The sequence below is a fragment of the Trichechus manatus genome, unplaced genomic scaffold (assembly GCF_000243295.1).
Source record: "Trichechus manatus latirostris isolate Lorelei unplaced genomic scaffold, TriManLat1.0 scaffold00025, whole genome shotgun sequence".
Lineage (NCBI taxonomy): Eukaryota > Metazoa > Chordata > Mammalia > Sirenia > Trichechidae > Trichechus > Trichechus manatus.
Window position 1 is genome coordinate 3875956 of NW_004443961.1, and position 17462 is coordinate 3893417.

Sequence of the window (17462 nt, forward strand, 5' to 3'; positions counted from 1 at the left end):
GGGGCGGGGGCGGGCTGGGGGCGGGCTTGCAGGTCACCAGACCGGCCAGTTCACAGGCCAGCTTATGTCTCGCTCTCCACGCACTCACACACACGCCTTACCGAGCTCAAAGAGTCGAAGAACTTCGGAGAATAAGGCGGGGAAACACCTCGCTTTCTTCCGGGCCTAACTTGTTGAGGTTTTTTTTTTTTTTTTTTAACATTAAAAAGTGTCAAGTTTCCTGAGCGTTTGATGTCAAATCATGAAGAACAAGAGGGGGAAAAATACCAGCGGAGAGAGTTGAAACTAAAAAGTGAAAAATGGCAACAGAGTCTTTCTATATACGAGACTGGATTCACAGAACTTAGAAACTTGATAGGTGAGACCCAAAGGATCCTTTGGCATATTTTAAAGTATAAGCCAGAGGAGTCGCTCCGTGGTGCAGAAGTTAAGGAGCTCAGCTGGTAACGAAACACCCGTGGTTCAGTCCACCCAGAGGTGCCTCGGAAGAAAGTCCTGGCGCTCTACTGAAGAATCAGCCCTTGAAAACCCTATGGAGCACAGTTCTACTCTGACACACGTGGGGTCATTATGAGTAGGTGTCGACTGGATGGCAACTGGTATAAGCAGAGAAGAGAGAAAGATAATGGAAATGCTGCAAGAGTGTAAAATTCTGAACACAGACTGCTGGGAGAGGAAGCCCACTGGCTGGGTAATTGCATCTGTGTAGTGGAGCTTTCTCGTTAAGAATTCAACATCCTCAGCTTTATACTCTACCTAACCTCTGACCCTCAGCCAGGGGCCGATTACCCAATAAGCAAGGCATGCTTGGATTTACGGTGTTTACTTACTAATCTGTAGTGCACAATTTCACCTGTTTCAGGTCGTGAAACCCATGTGAAATTGTCCACTACAGATTAATAAGTAAACAACAAAGCCTGTGCATACCTTGCTTACTGGGTCATCTGCCCTGGCCCTCAGCCCTTTTGCTTCCACCCATCAGAGCCCACAAGAGGTTCTCACCAGAAGGCCTACTACTAGTGGTTCCCCACAAATACTGCCACAGATACACAACTTCCATCTTGGAAGTCAAGGTATGTAAGGCACACAATATCCCCCAGTTAGCCCTTCTGCAGTATGATTCACCCTATGAGTGAAGTGAATTAGGATATCACAAGAAACTTCGAATTTCACCAGTCTTTATAGTCTGTGAGTCCCTGGACGGTGCAAACTGTTAACGCGCTTGGCTCTAACTGAAAGGTTGGAGGTTCAAGTCCACCCAAATGCACATGGGAAGAAAGGCCTGGTGATCTGCTTCTGAAAAATCAGCGGTTGAAACCCTATGGAGCACAGTTCTACACTGACACACATGGGGTCACCAGGAGTCCAAGTAGACTCTGCGGCAGCTGATTATATTCTATTCTGGGACTACTCATTCACACGCCACTTAGCTTTCAGGTGGTAGATTCTATGATCAAGATAGAAGCTCTGAACTACACAGATGACTCGCCCCAGAAAACCAAACCACAAAGATCTTTGGCAATTTTCATTTATCTCCTTTCAGAAGAAATATTCCTGGAGTTGATCTGTATCCATGGCATTAACGTCACAGAAGAGTCAGGTTTTCACAATACTTTTCTTTAAGACTTGAATCCTGTTTTTAAGACTCCCTTTAGTGATGGCGTTTTTTCCCTTCTCCTTAGAACACAGATTCATCAGGATATTAATCACCAGAATATTTGTCAGCAGAAATGGAAGGAGGGAAATAAAGTAATTAGTACCCAAAAGAGGTCATTTTATCATCTTTCCAGTTTCTCTCTCTATTCCTCCTCTCTTTTTAAATACAAGTATCCAAGCCCAAAATGGCAAGGACGGGTTCAACCACACACAAGAAAATCCTCATAAAGTGAAGCATGCAGTAACGTCACAAAAAACAAAGAAATCAAGTGGTGGAAATTGCCATGACTATTCCGTTGCGGCTAGTTATTGCAACATGCCTGACATTCACATAAAAACTGCTCCTTATTAACTCCAGCCTTCCAGAGCAGAGCAAGATGGGAACACTGACACTTCAAATGCATCATGGGAAATTCTGTTCATCCAGACTCCTGTGCTTTACAGGATGCTGTACGGGCTGCTCCCCAGGAACAAGATAAGCCTGGGTAGAGGTTGACAAAAAAAACTTTCTACCATCCATCAAATATCATTTGAAGTACAATGGTTTTGATACATGAAATGGTATCCTAGGGGCTTGCAGAAGCTTCCAAAACTTTCCACTTGGTGAGAAGTGAGAAGAGCTTAGCTGCAAGAGAAGAATATAGTGCTACACCCTACTTTAATCCGTGGCTCATGGAAATAAAACACTGGGAAAGTTATGAGTCATCAACATGGAGATCCCCCAAATTCTCTTCACTTAGGAGTCCCAGAGTGGGAATGTCATTTTTCTTGAGATGGCCTTGTCAGGAGCCTCTAATATTCCTCCTAACACCTTCACCATTAAAGAGCTACAGTGCTTTGCTTGGATTTTTCTTGGCCAAAAAAGTAGATCTGCAAAGTCCGCATATTCCACGAGGTATGGGACAAAGGCAGTACCACAATACAACCCTGGAGTGACTCACAGTGAGTCTGTATCTCTCCTGGGTGCAATTGGTCAGCAGGGGAGGGGGAAAGGGGAGCAAAGAGAGACAGTGGGAAAGGAAATGGCACTCCCCTTCCCCCACTGTAAGCGCCCCATCTCACTTAGGAATCACTCCCTGGCAGCCTTCAGCCAGATAGATGGGAACCACAGCCCAGGCAGTATCTGCCCTCTGTGCAGACTTACCTTGTATGTGCCTCAAGCGCTGATCAGCAACAACAGCACCTACTCTAGCCAAGGTTTGGAAGTAAAGGAATTAACATCTGTAGCCATTGTACATGGGAGAATGTTACCCAGTGCCTGGGATATATCAAGCCAGCAAGAAATAGTGGCTGTTTGCATACAGAATCTCATCTAATCCTCCAAGCAATTGCACAAGATGGCCGTGAATAATCAGCAAGGAAACTAAAGCTCAGAAAACAGCTAAAGAGAGTTGGATTATGGTGATGGGAAGATCCGGCAATAATTATGAGTGATGGTTGCACATGATTAATGTAACTGACATCACTAAATTGTATACCCAAAAAATGTTAAATTGGCAAATGTGATATATACACACATATATATATATATATAAATGGAGCCCTGGTGGCGCAGTGGTTAAAGAGCTATAGCTGCTAACCAAAAGGTTGGCAGTTTGAAACTACCAGCTGCTCCCTGGAAACCCTAGGGGCAGTTCCGCTCTATCCTATAGGGTCTCTATGAGTCGGAATCGACTCAACAGCAATGGGTTTGTTTTTTTGGTTTTTTTATAAAAATATATTTATATATATTTACAACAATTAAAAAAAAAAGTTGGAAGCAGAGCCAAGTTTGCCAGTCTAGAAGCCCAGAGTATTTTCAATGTTGCTACAAAATAACTGTGCATGCTCTTTGAATGTGTGCAAAGCACACTGCGGGAATATTATAGCACAAGGCATCCTGTAATCCACGTTGGAGAAGCACAGTTAAGTGTGCAGGGAGAAGGGAGGAGGCAGGAATAATTTCCTGCAACATGACATGGAGTAGCCTGGCTGTTGCAGCTGGACTTCAAAGAATGGGTACAGAATTGAAAGCAAATCACTCCAAGTGGAGGAATCAGCATCAGAAAGGGTACAAAGTGACATAGACTTCTCATGTACTCACATCAACCTAGGTCCAAAGTAGGACCATTTGCAAATCTCATAGCTACAACAGTTGAACACAGTGGACTGGAGGCAGAGAACATCCTAACAGCAAAATGTCAGAACAACTGTTATTTGTGTGCATCTGAGTGGTCTGAAGCAAACCAGTTACAAAGTTGCAAAGAACAATGATCAGATTCCTAGGCCCAGTAAGGTGTCTAGAGAGAGAAACAAATTTTAACCCCAAAATGCAGATAAGTTGAGCTAACAGCACTGGTGATACTATGCCTAGCTAGGAAAACACACACACACACACACACACACACACACACACACACACACGTGTGCACGCAAGCTGGCAAGAGTCCAGTTTTGTAGAAATGCCGTGGAAAAAGTCAGTGTTTGCCAACTGAAAGAGGGAACTAAATGTGTAGGATGGAAATTTTCCACTTTACCTTCCTAAGAGAGTAGCACAAATAATGAAGGCAGCAAATTTCACATGTTATCAGCACTTGATACCCTAATAAAACGTTTGGGTTGATCTTTCTACTAATTCTGTCACAAGTACAGTCAACCCAGACTCTCCTGCTTACACATGAGTGATACAATTCTAAAAAATGATTATTCACACCTATTATATTCATAGCATCATACCTCTTTTCTCTTCCAAGGTCAAAACTAAAGCAGAGTCTAAACAGGATCCCTCTAAACACTACTGACCAAAATGTGAAAGATTTTACTCCATACAATGTCACTCAATCTTTTTTTACTGCTGAATTTTTTCTCCCTACTTTATACCCAGTGGAGATGCTTCTAACATTCTACGAAGGTTGATGGGATATTTCTTGACATATTACTAAGATACGCCTATAAATATATGCATTTCACATATGCATGCGAAATCTGGACAATGAAAAAGGAAGACAGAAAAAGAGTTGAGGCATGTGAATTGTGGTGTTGGCGAAGAATATTGAATATACAGTGGACTGCCAAAAAAAAAAATGAACAAATCAGCCTTAGAAGAAAAACAACCAGAATGCTCCTTAGAAGTGAGAATGGGGAGACTTTGGCTCACTTACTTTGAGCAGGTCATCAGGAAAGACCACCAGAAAAGGATGTCATGGTTGGTAAAGGAGAGGGTCAGAAGGGAAGCTCTCAGTGAGATGGATGGACAAAATAACCGCAATAATGGACTCAAACATAGGAACAATCACGAAGATGGCGCAGAACTGGGAAATGTTTCCCTCTGCTGTATGCATGGACGCCACGAGTCGGACCCACTCAGTGGCACCTAAAAAGGACAACAAAATGTTCAAGGTACCACGGAGGGTACAAACAGCAACCAGACTCCTGGAAGGGGCTCACCACCTATTAAATATATTGAAGTTTTTGTGACATCATTTTCGTCTGCTTATTTTTAAAACTCAAGTTAGGGCTCTGGCTCTCTCCAGGGGCCTCCTACTGTTTGGTCAGTGTAATATTAAGCAAGAGACATTCCACTTCCCCAGTAGTTACACAAGGCCCCTTTCAGACCAGCTGGTCAACATTTGGGGGTCAGCTAGAGTGGCTTATCCATTTGGTTGTCACACAACTGCCTTGAAAAGCCAGGCCATTTCTACATGTTCTCAATTACTAGTTGACAAATGTAGCCCCAGAACTCAGCACCTCATGGGAAAACTATGCATTCCCAGCTTCCTATGGAAATTGGCATTTTTCTCATTCCCAGATACAACAGAGTCTCCGAGATTTTCCTGGAATGCCATTAAGAAATAAAAAAAGGACTTGTACAGAAGTGCTTCCCGAGCTTCCCTGAGTCCCGTTTAGTTTTGCTGTTGTTGCTGTTAATCCTACTTCAGGGAGTTTCAGGTCCTGGATGGTGCAAACGGTTTGCTCTTGGCACCACGGAAGAAAGGTCTGGAGACCTGAAGAAAACTCAGTGGAGCACAGCTCTACTCTGTAACACATGGGGTCGCCATAAGTTGGAATTGACTCAGTGGCAACGGGTTTGGTTTGAGAAAGTTTCAGTTTGGCCTTGACCGCCTCCCCTCCCTCATGCCTTTCTGTCTTCTGTCTCATAACTAAATGTCATTTCAAATGCCAGCTAGAGATGCTGTTTGGGGCCATTGGCATAGGCAGCAGGGGCACAGTGTCCTTAGACTCTAGACTGAATTTCGGTCACAGCAGTTAGACGATTTTAACTTGATAATAATGATGTTATCTCCGCAGATGCATAGGTCAGAATGCTCTTCCTGTCCTGTTTTCTTTTTTTCCTTCCAGCAACAAGTGGGCATTATGAGAAAGTGGTAGTGGCAGGTTATATGCTATCAGCTTAAGACACAGTCCGGCGATAGTGATAATAGCAGCACAGATTTATCATGGCCATATTATGTACATAATGTGTAGTCCCTGCGTGGCTCAAACAGTTAAGTACTCAGCTACTAACCAAAAGGTTAGTGGTTCAAATCCACCCAGAGGTGCCTCAGAAGAAAGGCCCTGGCGATCTGCTGCCAAAAGGTCCATCACCACCACCATCATTTGCTGTCCAGCTAACCCTGACTCATGGTGACCCCACCTGTATCAGAATAGAACTGTGCTCCACAGGGTTTTCAATGGCTGTGATATTTCAGAAATACATCACCAGGGCTTTCTTCTGAGGCATCTCTGTGTAGACTCAAATCCCCAAACTTTCAGTTAGCAGCCAAGCATGTTAATTGTCTGCACCACCCAGGGATTCCTCCATAAGGTCACAGCCTTGAAAACCCTATGGAGCACAGTTCTACGTTGCAACATGAGGTCGGAATCAACTCGATGGCAGCTGGTGGGTATTATGTGTCAGGGGCTGAGCAAAGTGCCTAAGATTCATGATCTCATTTAATCCTCATGACAACCTTGTGAGTTTAGTACCACTAGTACCCCTATGGAAACCCTGGTGGTGTAGTGGTTAAGAGTTCAGCCGCTAACCAAAAGGACAGCAGTTCGAATCTACCATGTGCTCCTTGGAAACCCTACGGGGCAGTTCTCCTCTGTCCTATAGAGTCGCTATGAGTCGGAATCAACTCGACAGCAATGGGAGGTTTTTGGTACCCCTATGGTACAGATGAGAAAAGCACAGCTCAGAGAGGTTACATCATGTGCCCTAGGTACCCAGCTAATAAGTGGCAGAGCTGGGACAGGAACCCACTCCCTGTGGCTCTAGGGCATGCACCCTTAGCCATGACATTGCACTGCCTCCATATCCAAAACCAAACCCGTTGCTGTCGAGTCAATTCTGACTCATAGCAACCCTGTAGGACAGAGTAGAAATGCTCCATAGAGTTTCCAAGGCTGTGATCTTTATGGAAGCTGACTGCCACATCTTTCTCCCACAGAGCAGCTGGAGGGTTTGAGCTGCCAGCCTTTTGGTTAGCAGCCGAGCGCTTAACCACTGAGTCACTAGGCCCCTTCGCCTCCATACGGTGCTGCTTATTGTGAAGTGTTCTGGTGAGATATGTAGTAAACATAATTATATGTAAAACTTAAGTACAAGATATACTGTATAAATAGTACATGTTAAGGCCTGTTCCCTGACACCTCAGGTGATGCTGAACTAGGTAGTTCCTCCCAGCTTGCCTTGTATGCTCGCCGAGCATCCACGGCTTTGTGCCTCTCTTTGATCAGAGAGATGCTGTGCTGCTGGCTGGAAAGATGGAGGAGATGGCCACAAGCCAAGGAATCCGGGCTGCCTCTAGAAGCTGCAAAGATCAAGGAAGTGGGCCTCCAGAAAGGAACATACCCCTGCCGACACCTTGATTTGGCCCAGGGAGCCCCTAATCACAATTCTGACCTCCAGGACTGCAAGATGATAAATTGGTATCATTTCAGCCACTCTGTTTGGGGTAATTCGCTACAGCAGCCATGGGAGACGGATACACCTTCCACGTTCTCTCTCTTCCCTCTCAGAGACAGCACCACGAGCTCCAGGGCCCAGGAGCATTGTCCTGACCAGCACTTAATACTAACAGTACTATCAGGGGAGTCCCTGAGTGGTACAAATGGTTAACATGCTCCACTGTTAACCGAAAGGTTGGAGATTCAAATCCACCCAGAGGTGCTTCGGAAGAAAGACCTGGTGATCTACTTCTGAAAAATCAGCCATTGAAATCCCCATGGAGCACAGTTCTACTCTGACACACATGGGGTCTCCATGAGTCGAATCAACTCAACAGCAACTGGATTTGTGGACTGGTGTGTACATCCGGGTCCTTCCCTTATTCTTTATGCAGCACTGTCAGTGGGCATGAGGCTGGGCTGGGAGCCTTGACTCTGCCCCCCTTCTGCTGGGGGAGATGAGCAAAGTTAAGTGAAATGACCCAGAGGCGGGGAACCAGAAGGAAAGGGTGGCACAGGAGGAGGAGATGGGAGAAGCAGAAGGTAGGAAGAAGCAGGGTAAGGGGACAGAAGAGAAGCAGAAGAGAGGGAAGGCAGGAAAGAAAAGGAAGCCAAAGTCAGAGAAGAGAGAAGGAGGAGGGGTCAAGAGGAAGATACAGAAGCTGAGTGGGGGGAGGAGAGAGAAGGAGAATAAAGAGGGAGGACCTTGTCCTCTGCCCTCCCTGTCCATCTCCCACCTGGAACACCCTCTCCTCCCCTCCTTCCTAAGTTCTCCCCCAGCCTTTAGGGTCTAGTTCTAGGACCTCCTTCCCTGCAATGGTCCGCAACGGTGACTGTTCAGAATCCTGGAGAAGCTATTCATGGAATTGGCTGGACCTCACTCCAGAGATTCTGATTTAATTGGCCCGGGACGGGACGGGGTTGGCGGTTTGAACCCACCCAGAGGCACCTTGGAAGACAGGCCTGGAGATCTGCTTCTGAAAGGTCACGGCCTTGGAAACCCTATGGAGCAGTTCTACCGTGCACACTTGGGACTGGAATCGACAACAACAGCAACCGGGATCTGGGCATCCAGACTTTGTAGGTTTCCCAGAGGACTCCGATGGACAGTCAGGGTTGAGAACCGCCACCACTAGGCTGTCCTGATCCCTTCAGCTCACCTGGGATGGCTCTGGCCATCCAACTCAGAGCCCTTGTCCGTGTCTCACACTTGGCACTTGTCTCCTAGCGCTGGGGAGGCTGCATCCAGACCGTCTAAGGACCCATAGTCAGCCCCGGCTTTGCACTAAGCAGCTGAGCACCCTAACCTCTGTGCCTGTCTCTTCGTCTGCAGACCAGGAATGATTGTAGGGATCCTATTTGCCTTGGAGCGCTGCTTGGAAGATTAAATGAGTTAATATTTGTTAAGCACTTAGAACAGTGTCTCCAAACAGAAAGCAGGACATAAGCATTTGTTAGATAAAAGAGAATCGCCTTGCGTCATTTCCGAATCGTTTCTGGTGCTTGCCGTGCACTTTAACTCTTTGTATGCCTGTCTCTCGTCCCTTACACTTACAGCTGTGTTCTCGAAGTCCTACACCAAATTCTTCGCCGTCTGCATAACTGGCAGTCAATAATCTGTTAGGTGCTCAAAGCCAAATCAGAAAACCATTCAAAAACCATGTAATCCGTACATTATAATCAAGAATTGACTAGGCATTAGTAATTTTTTTATTGTGCTTTAGATGAAAGTTTACAGCAAAAATTAGTTTCTCATTCAAAAATTTATACACAGATTGTTTGGGGACATTAGTTGCAATCCCCACAATGTGTCAACACTCGTCCCCTTTCCCTTTTCACCCGGGATTCCCCGTGTCCTTTCCTCCCGGTTTCCTGTCCCTTCCTGCCTTCTCGGCTTTGCTTTTTGGCAGGTGTTACCCGTTTGGTCTCGAATACTTGATTGAACTAAGAGGCACGTTCCTCACGTGTGCTATTGTTTATTTTATAGGCCTGTCTCATCTTTGGCTGAAAGGTAGACTTCAGGAGTGGCTTCAATTCTGAGTTATCAGGGTGTCCAGGGGCCATAGTCTGGAGAGTACCTCCAGTCTCTGTTAGACCAGTAAGTCTGGTCTTTTTTTGTGAGTTAGAATTTTGTTCTACATTTTTCTCCCTCTCTGACTGGGACCCTCTATTGTGATTCCTGTCAGAGCAGTTGGTGGTGGTACCTGGGCACCATCTAGTTCTTCAGGGCTCAGACTGGTAGAGGCTGTGGTTCCTGTGGTCCATTAGTCCTTTAGACTAATATTTTCTTGTGTCTTTGGTTTTATTCATTTTCCTTTGCTCTGGATGGGATGGGACCAATAGATGTATCTTAGATGGCCGCTCACAAGCTTTTAAGACCCCAGACGCTACTCACCAAAGTAGGATGTAGAACATTTTCTTTATGAACTATGTTATGTCAATTGAGTGTTAGTACATTTTTAAAGAATATTGTTGTTAGTTGCCTTTAAGTCAATTTTGATTCACAGCAACCCTATATGGTACAAAGTAGAACTGCTCTGTAGGGTTTTCTTGGCTATCATCTTAACCGAAGCAGATTGCCAGGACTTTTCTTCTGTGGTACCACTGGGAGGGCTTGAACCGCCAACCTTTGGGTTAGCAGTCCAACACAAACTATTCCTGCCTCCCAGGGACCATAATTACCCCTGGAGCTCCTCCTTGCCCAGCAAGACGTCATAGAACAGGGACAGAGAGCACATGAGTTTGAATGGGGAGTAGAAGGAAAAGTTAACGGTAGCATAGAGAAGAATCCTGAAGTGGGTACTGAAACCAGACAATTCTGATTCTCTAACTAAGGCTGGGGGGCAGTGTGGCTCAGTGGTAGAATTCACGCCTTCCATGTGGGAGACCGGGGTTCAGTTCCCAGCCAGTACACCTCACGTGTAGTCGGTCTGTGTCTGTCTGTGGAGGCTTGCAGGTTGCTATGATACTTAACAGTTTTCAGCAGAACTTCCAGACAAGAATGGACTAGGAAGAAAGGGCTGGTGATCTACTTCCAAAATTCAGCCAGTGAAAACCCTGTGGATGACAGCAGTCTGAGCCTCAAGCGGTCATGGGGATGGCGCTTGACCAGGCAGCATTTCATTCCATTGTGCTGGGGTCCCCATTAGTCAGGGCTGGCTCAAGGGCAGTTAACAACCACAACTGAAGTTAGAAAAGGACGGGAAAGTAGTGTGAAAAAAAAGAAGGGTGCAGGTTATGAGAAGATAACCATCCAGACAAGGGGACAGAAAGGCCACAGAAGGCAAACTTTGCTACTTTATCCTTGTACCTCGAGCTGGTCCAGTCTAGAATTCTATTTGGATGGCTGATTCAGATACACACTCCTACACATTTTAACTCTGAAAGTAGAAGTTCCATACGTGTGCTTTATAGTCTTCTGAAAACATTTATTTACTCTGATTTATTTTTTATCTTTACCAGTTGGCCAATTCCCCACCCCACCCCACCCCACTTCACAAGACATCAGGAGACCATCAGTGCAACAAGCAACTCAGCTTAGGGATGCTGGGTCACCTCCAAAAGAGACACTTGAGATGAGATGTAGAACTTCATATTAGGGCTCAATAAAATGTACAGTGAATGCAGAAACGTGGCAGCTGAAAGATTTCTCTCGAAGGTATGGAAAAATGTCTGTGCTCTGTTTTCAAAGGAACCAAATAAGATATGGTCCCTGAATCACTGTCTGAACGCAAACAGCATTTGGCTTTGATCTAACTTGTCGAAAACTATGACCGATTTATCCTGCGGATGCCAAACCATCAGACTGTTTTTAAGTCTGGATTTCCATATAGGGATTCTACAACACCCTTTTTCTCTTCATTTCACATTACATAGAGCTAGCCCTAAACAGATCTTCCAATGATGGTGTAGTGGGAGGATTACGTCACATCTAGAAACTCCATGGGGCATTTCTACTCTGTAACACATGGGGTCGTCATGAGTTGGAATTGACTTGTCAGCAGTGGGTTTGGGTTTTGGTTTTTAATAAAAGAGAGGGGAGACATTTCCTATGAACATACTCGTTTGGTCTAGAAAAATGTAAAAATGTAATTGAACAGCAAATGGGATTATTCAGTGTAACCCCCCCCCCACCCCATTCTGTATTAATAATGTCTTCTTACGCAGGCTTAAAGGTCCCTGGGTGGCACATGCGGTTTGCAATCAGCTGCTAACCTAAAGGTTGGTGGTTCAAATCCACCAGTATCACCACAAGAGAAAGGTGTGGCAATCTGCTTCTGTAAAGATTACAGCCAAGAAAACCCTACAGAACGCTTCTACTTTGTAACGCATGGGGTCGCCATGAGTTGGAATTGACTCGATGGCAACAGGTAGGTAGGTAGGTAGGCAAGCTCAGCCAGTGTCCGGTTGAATGGATGAGAAGGAGAAACTCAGACACTTAGTTATCTAATCTGTGAGCCCCAAGGTGCCTCTCTCATTTACCTGGCGCCCTGCATGCTGCCTGCCCTCCTTCTCCTCCCCACCTGGTCCCAGGAAAGTCATGGGTGAGCTTCTGAATTTCATTTGCAGAATTAAATCCCAAACAAGCTCATTAGTCTCAAAACTGATTCTTATTTGCTCTGCCCCTGCCTGTCTCCATGGCCAGCTTTGTGTGTGAAGAGGCACACACACGAGGGGCCGACTCCAGCCCGGTAAGGAAGCCCTTCAGCATCTTGCGAGCATGTCAGCATCCCAAGGACTTCCATAATGAGGCAGCACTCCAGGATGGCCAGCCTTTGGGCCTCGTGGAATTCTTTTTGGAATGCTAGGAGGACTTGATCAGCGCATGAACTCTCCAAAGCACTTTCCACTCTGCCAACATCCTTTTGAAATAAGTAAATGGCATTGTGATGTTGATGTTTGACCCAACTTCTCTCCATATATGGTGCCCCAATAGTCTGAAGATTGATCCTTGTCTAAAAATATTGTCTAGAGCTGGAGATGTGAACCTGTTCTGCCTTCTGGGGGTGTCTTCTGATCACTGTACAGACAAGGATGAGACCACTGATTTTGGAGCCAGACAGAGTTATGTTCAGATCTCAATTGTCACTTGCTAGGGGGACAACAGGCCAGTTCCTCAACCTCTGTCTCCCAAGCCTGTGATGTTGCTACCTCATGGGGCTGTGGGGAGAATCGACGACTGACCTGTGGGAGTGGGAAACATCTAGCACAGTGCCCGGCACCCTGTGAGCATTGCTGTTAGTACCATCTCTTTGGGCGGGGTCAGATTATCCAATAGGCAAGGTAAGCACGGTGCTCACCTTGCTTACCAGATCATCTGCAATAACAATTTCACATTTTTTTCACCACATCCAAGATTCTACCCCTAAGTATGGCTGGCATCTGTCTACCTCCCAACCCCACATCACCTTCCTACAGAATCAAAGCCTCTTTTCACATTTACAATCCCTGACAGGGGCAAATGACCCAGTGAGCAAGATAAGCACAGGCTTACTTGTGCTTACTGACTAATGTGTAGTGAACAGCTTCACATGGGTTTCACCACATCAAACCTTGCTCACTGGGTACTACTCTGTCCTATAGGGTCACCTTGAGTCAGAATCAACTCAAAAGCAACCACAAACTGATTCACAAAAAAACAAAAAACCAAACCAGTTGCTGTCGAGTCGATTCCGACTCATAGCCATCCTACAGGACAGAGTAGAACTGCCCCATAGGGTTTCCAAGGAGTGGCTGGTGGAGTCAAACTTCTGCCCTTTTGGTTAGCAGCTGAGCTCTTAACCACCATGCCACAGGCCTACTAAAATGGAGTCAGTCCCTAAACTTCACCCTCTTCTCCCTCCACTCCCTTAATAACACAACTGTCTTTGAAATGTATGTGATGGAACCATAATTGTATGTAACGGCATCCAATCAAATATTATTTCTATCATTTTCTGCACCAATGTTGCTGATTTTTCCTCAAAGGAGAACCCTTTTCCTAAGAGATTCTTATAGAAGATATACATACAGAACACCTCGCTGTGTGTGGCTATATCCTCATGAACACGGGAGGCCCTCCTGGGGCTGGCAGAGAATTTTCTGGACTTCTGGGGCCAGCCTCTCTGGAACACCTGCCCTGAACCAAGTACCAAACGGGAGGTTCCTGCAGGAAAGAGTGTGACTATGTCTGGTCAGTAGGTGGCGCCCTTTCCCCAGCATTAGCCCTCACTGTGGCTCACAGTACCTGGACATGTTCTTGCAGGTGTGGGCTCTGAGTCACTATTGGAGAATGGAGGCCTGTCAGAGCAGACGTCTCGTGAAACCTCTTAGGATGCAATGGCCCCCAAACACTAAGTCGCTTAATCGCAAAACTCTGCTACCCTAATGTCTGGAAAAGAACCACAGGAGGCGTTGACCGTTGTGTTTTTAAAAGAAAGCACATTCTTATCTGGAATGACGGTCATAATGGAATGTTTTTAAAATATTAAAGCCTCTTCAATATTTTTGTACTAAAATATTAAAGAATATACCACCCCTCCACCACTCCCTCTCCTAAACCACTGTCATCCTGTCGTTGTTGTTAGGCACATCGAGTCGGTTCCAACTCATAGTGACCCCATGTACAACAGAATGAAACACTGCCCGGTCCTGCACCATCCTCACAATCTTTGTTTATGCTTGAGCCCACTGTTGCAGCCACTGTATCAATCCATCTTGTTGAGGGTATTCCTCTTTTTTGTGATCCTCCACTTTACCAAGCATGATGATCCCTCCTAATAACATGTCCAAAGTATGTGAGACATAGTCTCACCATCGTTGCTTCTAAGCAGCATTCTGGCTGTAGTTCTTCCAAGACAGATTTGTTCATTCTTCCGGCAGTCCATGGTATATTCAATATTCTTTGCCATCCTTTCTGTCATCCTAGCCCCACCAAAAAAGATTTTCTTACCCCCTTCTGGGTTTGGGAGAGAGGTTAGGATGCCACAAACTAAATTCTAAAGAATAATTATTAAATTCACGTAGCTACTCTTGCAAATCCAATAGTAAGTGCCACCCCTTCACAGGTTGTCCCACGGGGTCCCACCACTCGTCTGTCTTACCTTTAAACTCCATCTTCATTTCTGTGGGTCTTTATTTGAGATGACTTTATCTTGGGTCAACAGGCATTTTAGCAACTCCACGACTTGCCAGGCACAGGACAGTACTCTCAAGGAGCTTAATCTAGATGACAGATTAAGATGCTGAAACGGGGCACTTTGTGTCAGGTCCCAAAGAGAGGGTGCAGTCCAAGAGTGCCACGGAGGTCCCAGAAGAGAGCGCTTGCGGAGACTGGTGTGGTCGAGAAGTTTCATGAAGGAGATAAGGCTGAAATAAAGCATTGAGGCATGGTGAGATTTTGGGCTGTTAGAGAAGAGGAACAGTCTCTTTTGAGGGGAGAAGTAGGGGAGAGCAGTGAGGTAGTAGGGGTTCAAGGATAGAATTCTCACCTTCCAGGTGGGAGACCCAGGTTCTATTCCCAGCCAATGCACCTCATGTGCAGCCACCACCCATCAGTGCAGGCTTGCATGTTGCTATGATGCTGAACAGGTTTCCACAGAGCTTCCAGACTAGGATGGACTAGGAAGGAAGGCCTGACTATCTACTTCTGAAAGTTAGCCAGTAAAAAACCCTATGGGTTACAACAGTCCAATTCCCAACCAATCGTGAAGACGGTGCAGGACCTGGTGGCGTTTCATTTTGTTGTGATGGGGTCGCCATGAGTCAGGGGCCAAGTAGTTGGCAGCCAACAGCAACAACGGGGAGCGGTAAGAGGCCTCAGAGATGATGGAAGGATCTCAACAGCAAAGGTCTGGGGGTGGGAGTGAGCGCATGGAGGTCAAGGACGAGGAGGGGAGCGGCCATGTTGGAGGAAACAGTTCATGTTGAGAAACAATGAGAGAAGAACGGCTGAAAAGCTCGATTGGGATTGCAGGTGGCAGTTCTTAAATGTTGAACCAAGGTATTCTCCACAGTTCCTACCTGCACCTTATGTGTGTTTTTTCAGCTCTCTAAACCTCCAATTTCTCATCTCTAAAATGGTTTGACAGTAGTAGTCACTTCATAAGGCTGACATAAAATTTAAAAGGAATGATGAATGCAAATACACAGTAAATACCTAGCCAATTGGCTTAAAATAGAAAGAACTCATTGCCATTGAGTCTATTCCGACTCATAGCAAACCCTTTCTCTGCTGGAGAAAGATGTGGCAGTCTTCTTCCATAAAGATTACAGCCTTGGAAACCCTATGGGGCAGTTCTACTCTGTCCTATAGGGTCGCTATGAGTCCAACTCAACGGCAGTGGTTTTTTGGGTTTCATCTTTACAGGAGCAGATCGCCAGGCTTTTGTCTCACAGAGTGGCTGGTGGATTCAAACCTAACCACTGACCTATAGGTTAACAGCAGAGCACTTAACCATTGCACCACCAGGGATCCTTCTGTAACAACACTGGGTGTTTCTGATGTACACTGAGGTTTACGAACTCTGTTCTAGGAACAGCTTGAAAAAGTTAAAAAAAATAATTTTTTTTAAAACCCTTAATTTTATGTCATGGCATGATCTCAAAAACATTAAAATGTGAAAATCATGTAAATACTAGAATAAAGAGAATATAGTTTTTAACCCTCTATTGGCTAAGAAAAAAAAGAATGTATTCAGTGCCTTTCAACTGCTAAAACCAAAAACCAAGCCTGTTGCTGTGGAGTTGATTCCGACTCAGAGCGACCCCATGAGACGGAGTAGAACTGCCCCATAGGGTTTCCGAAGAGTGGCTGGTGGATTTGAACTGTTGACCTTTAGGTTAGCAGCCAAGCTCTTAACCACTACCAGAGCCCCTTTCAACTGCTAGGTTAAGCTCAAAATATATCCTTGCACACTTTCGGTACCAATATTTCAATCAGAAATAATCAGGCCCAAGAGATTTCCCTGTGTTTGGCCTGTGACCCGAGCCACCCAAACCAAGCTTCAACATAGCCTTTTTTCTCTTACACAATGGCTACTCACTGGCGTCTCTTGGACGGCTTTAAAAAGTCCTGACGCCTACCCTAGAGATTCCAGTTTTATTGGTGTGGGGCGTAGCCCCCTTTTGACGCTCCCCAAAGGATTCTGTGTGCAGCCACATTTGTAAATCTCTGCTTCAAACACATTCTGTAATTTCATGTGCTTTTAGGAAGCAGACTTTCTTCTTTTTTAACATCAATCTAAGGAAGACACAAAATTTCTACAAAAACAGCAATGGCCCAAAAAAAAAGAAAGAAAAAAATTCGGTGAGAATATAAACCTTCAGGTTATTGTCTTAGTTCCCTAGTGCTGCTATAACAGAAATACCACAGGTGGGTGGCTTTAAGGAACAGAAAGTTATTTTCTCACAGTTCAGGAGGCTAGAAGTCCAAATTCAGGGCACTGGCTCTAAGGGAAGGCTCTCTCTCTGTTGGTTTTGGGGGAAGGTCCTTGTCTCTTTCAGCTTCTGTAGCCCCACTGTACCTCAGTTCCTTGGCAATCTTCACGTGGCATCTATTTTCCCTCAGTTGTGCTCACTCCTGTGTCTAATCTGCTCTTTCTATAACTGAGAAGTGATTAGGTTTAGGACACGCCCTACAATGATACGGCCTCATTGACATAATAAAGAAAACCCTATTCCCAAATGGGATTATGTGGGGGAGGTGGGGGGAGACACTAACCAATCCATAAATTATCTACTGTTTAGGATTATTCATGCTTTTATATGATACCCGTTTTCATACAATTATAGATTCTAAATGTATCTTTGTAAAAATCAACAGGTATTATGTGTGAATAATTTCTACCATGTGAAACATTCCTGAAGCTCTAGGTCTATCTGTTGTTCATTTTGGCCAG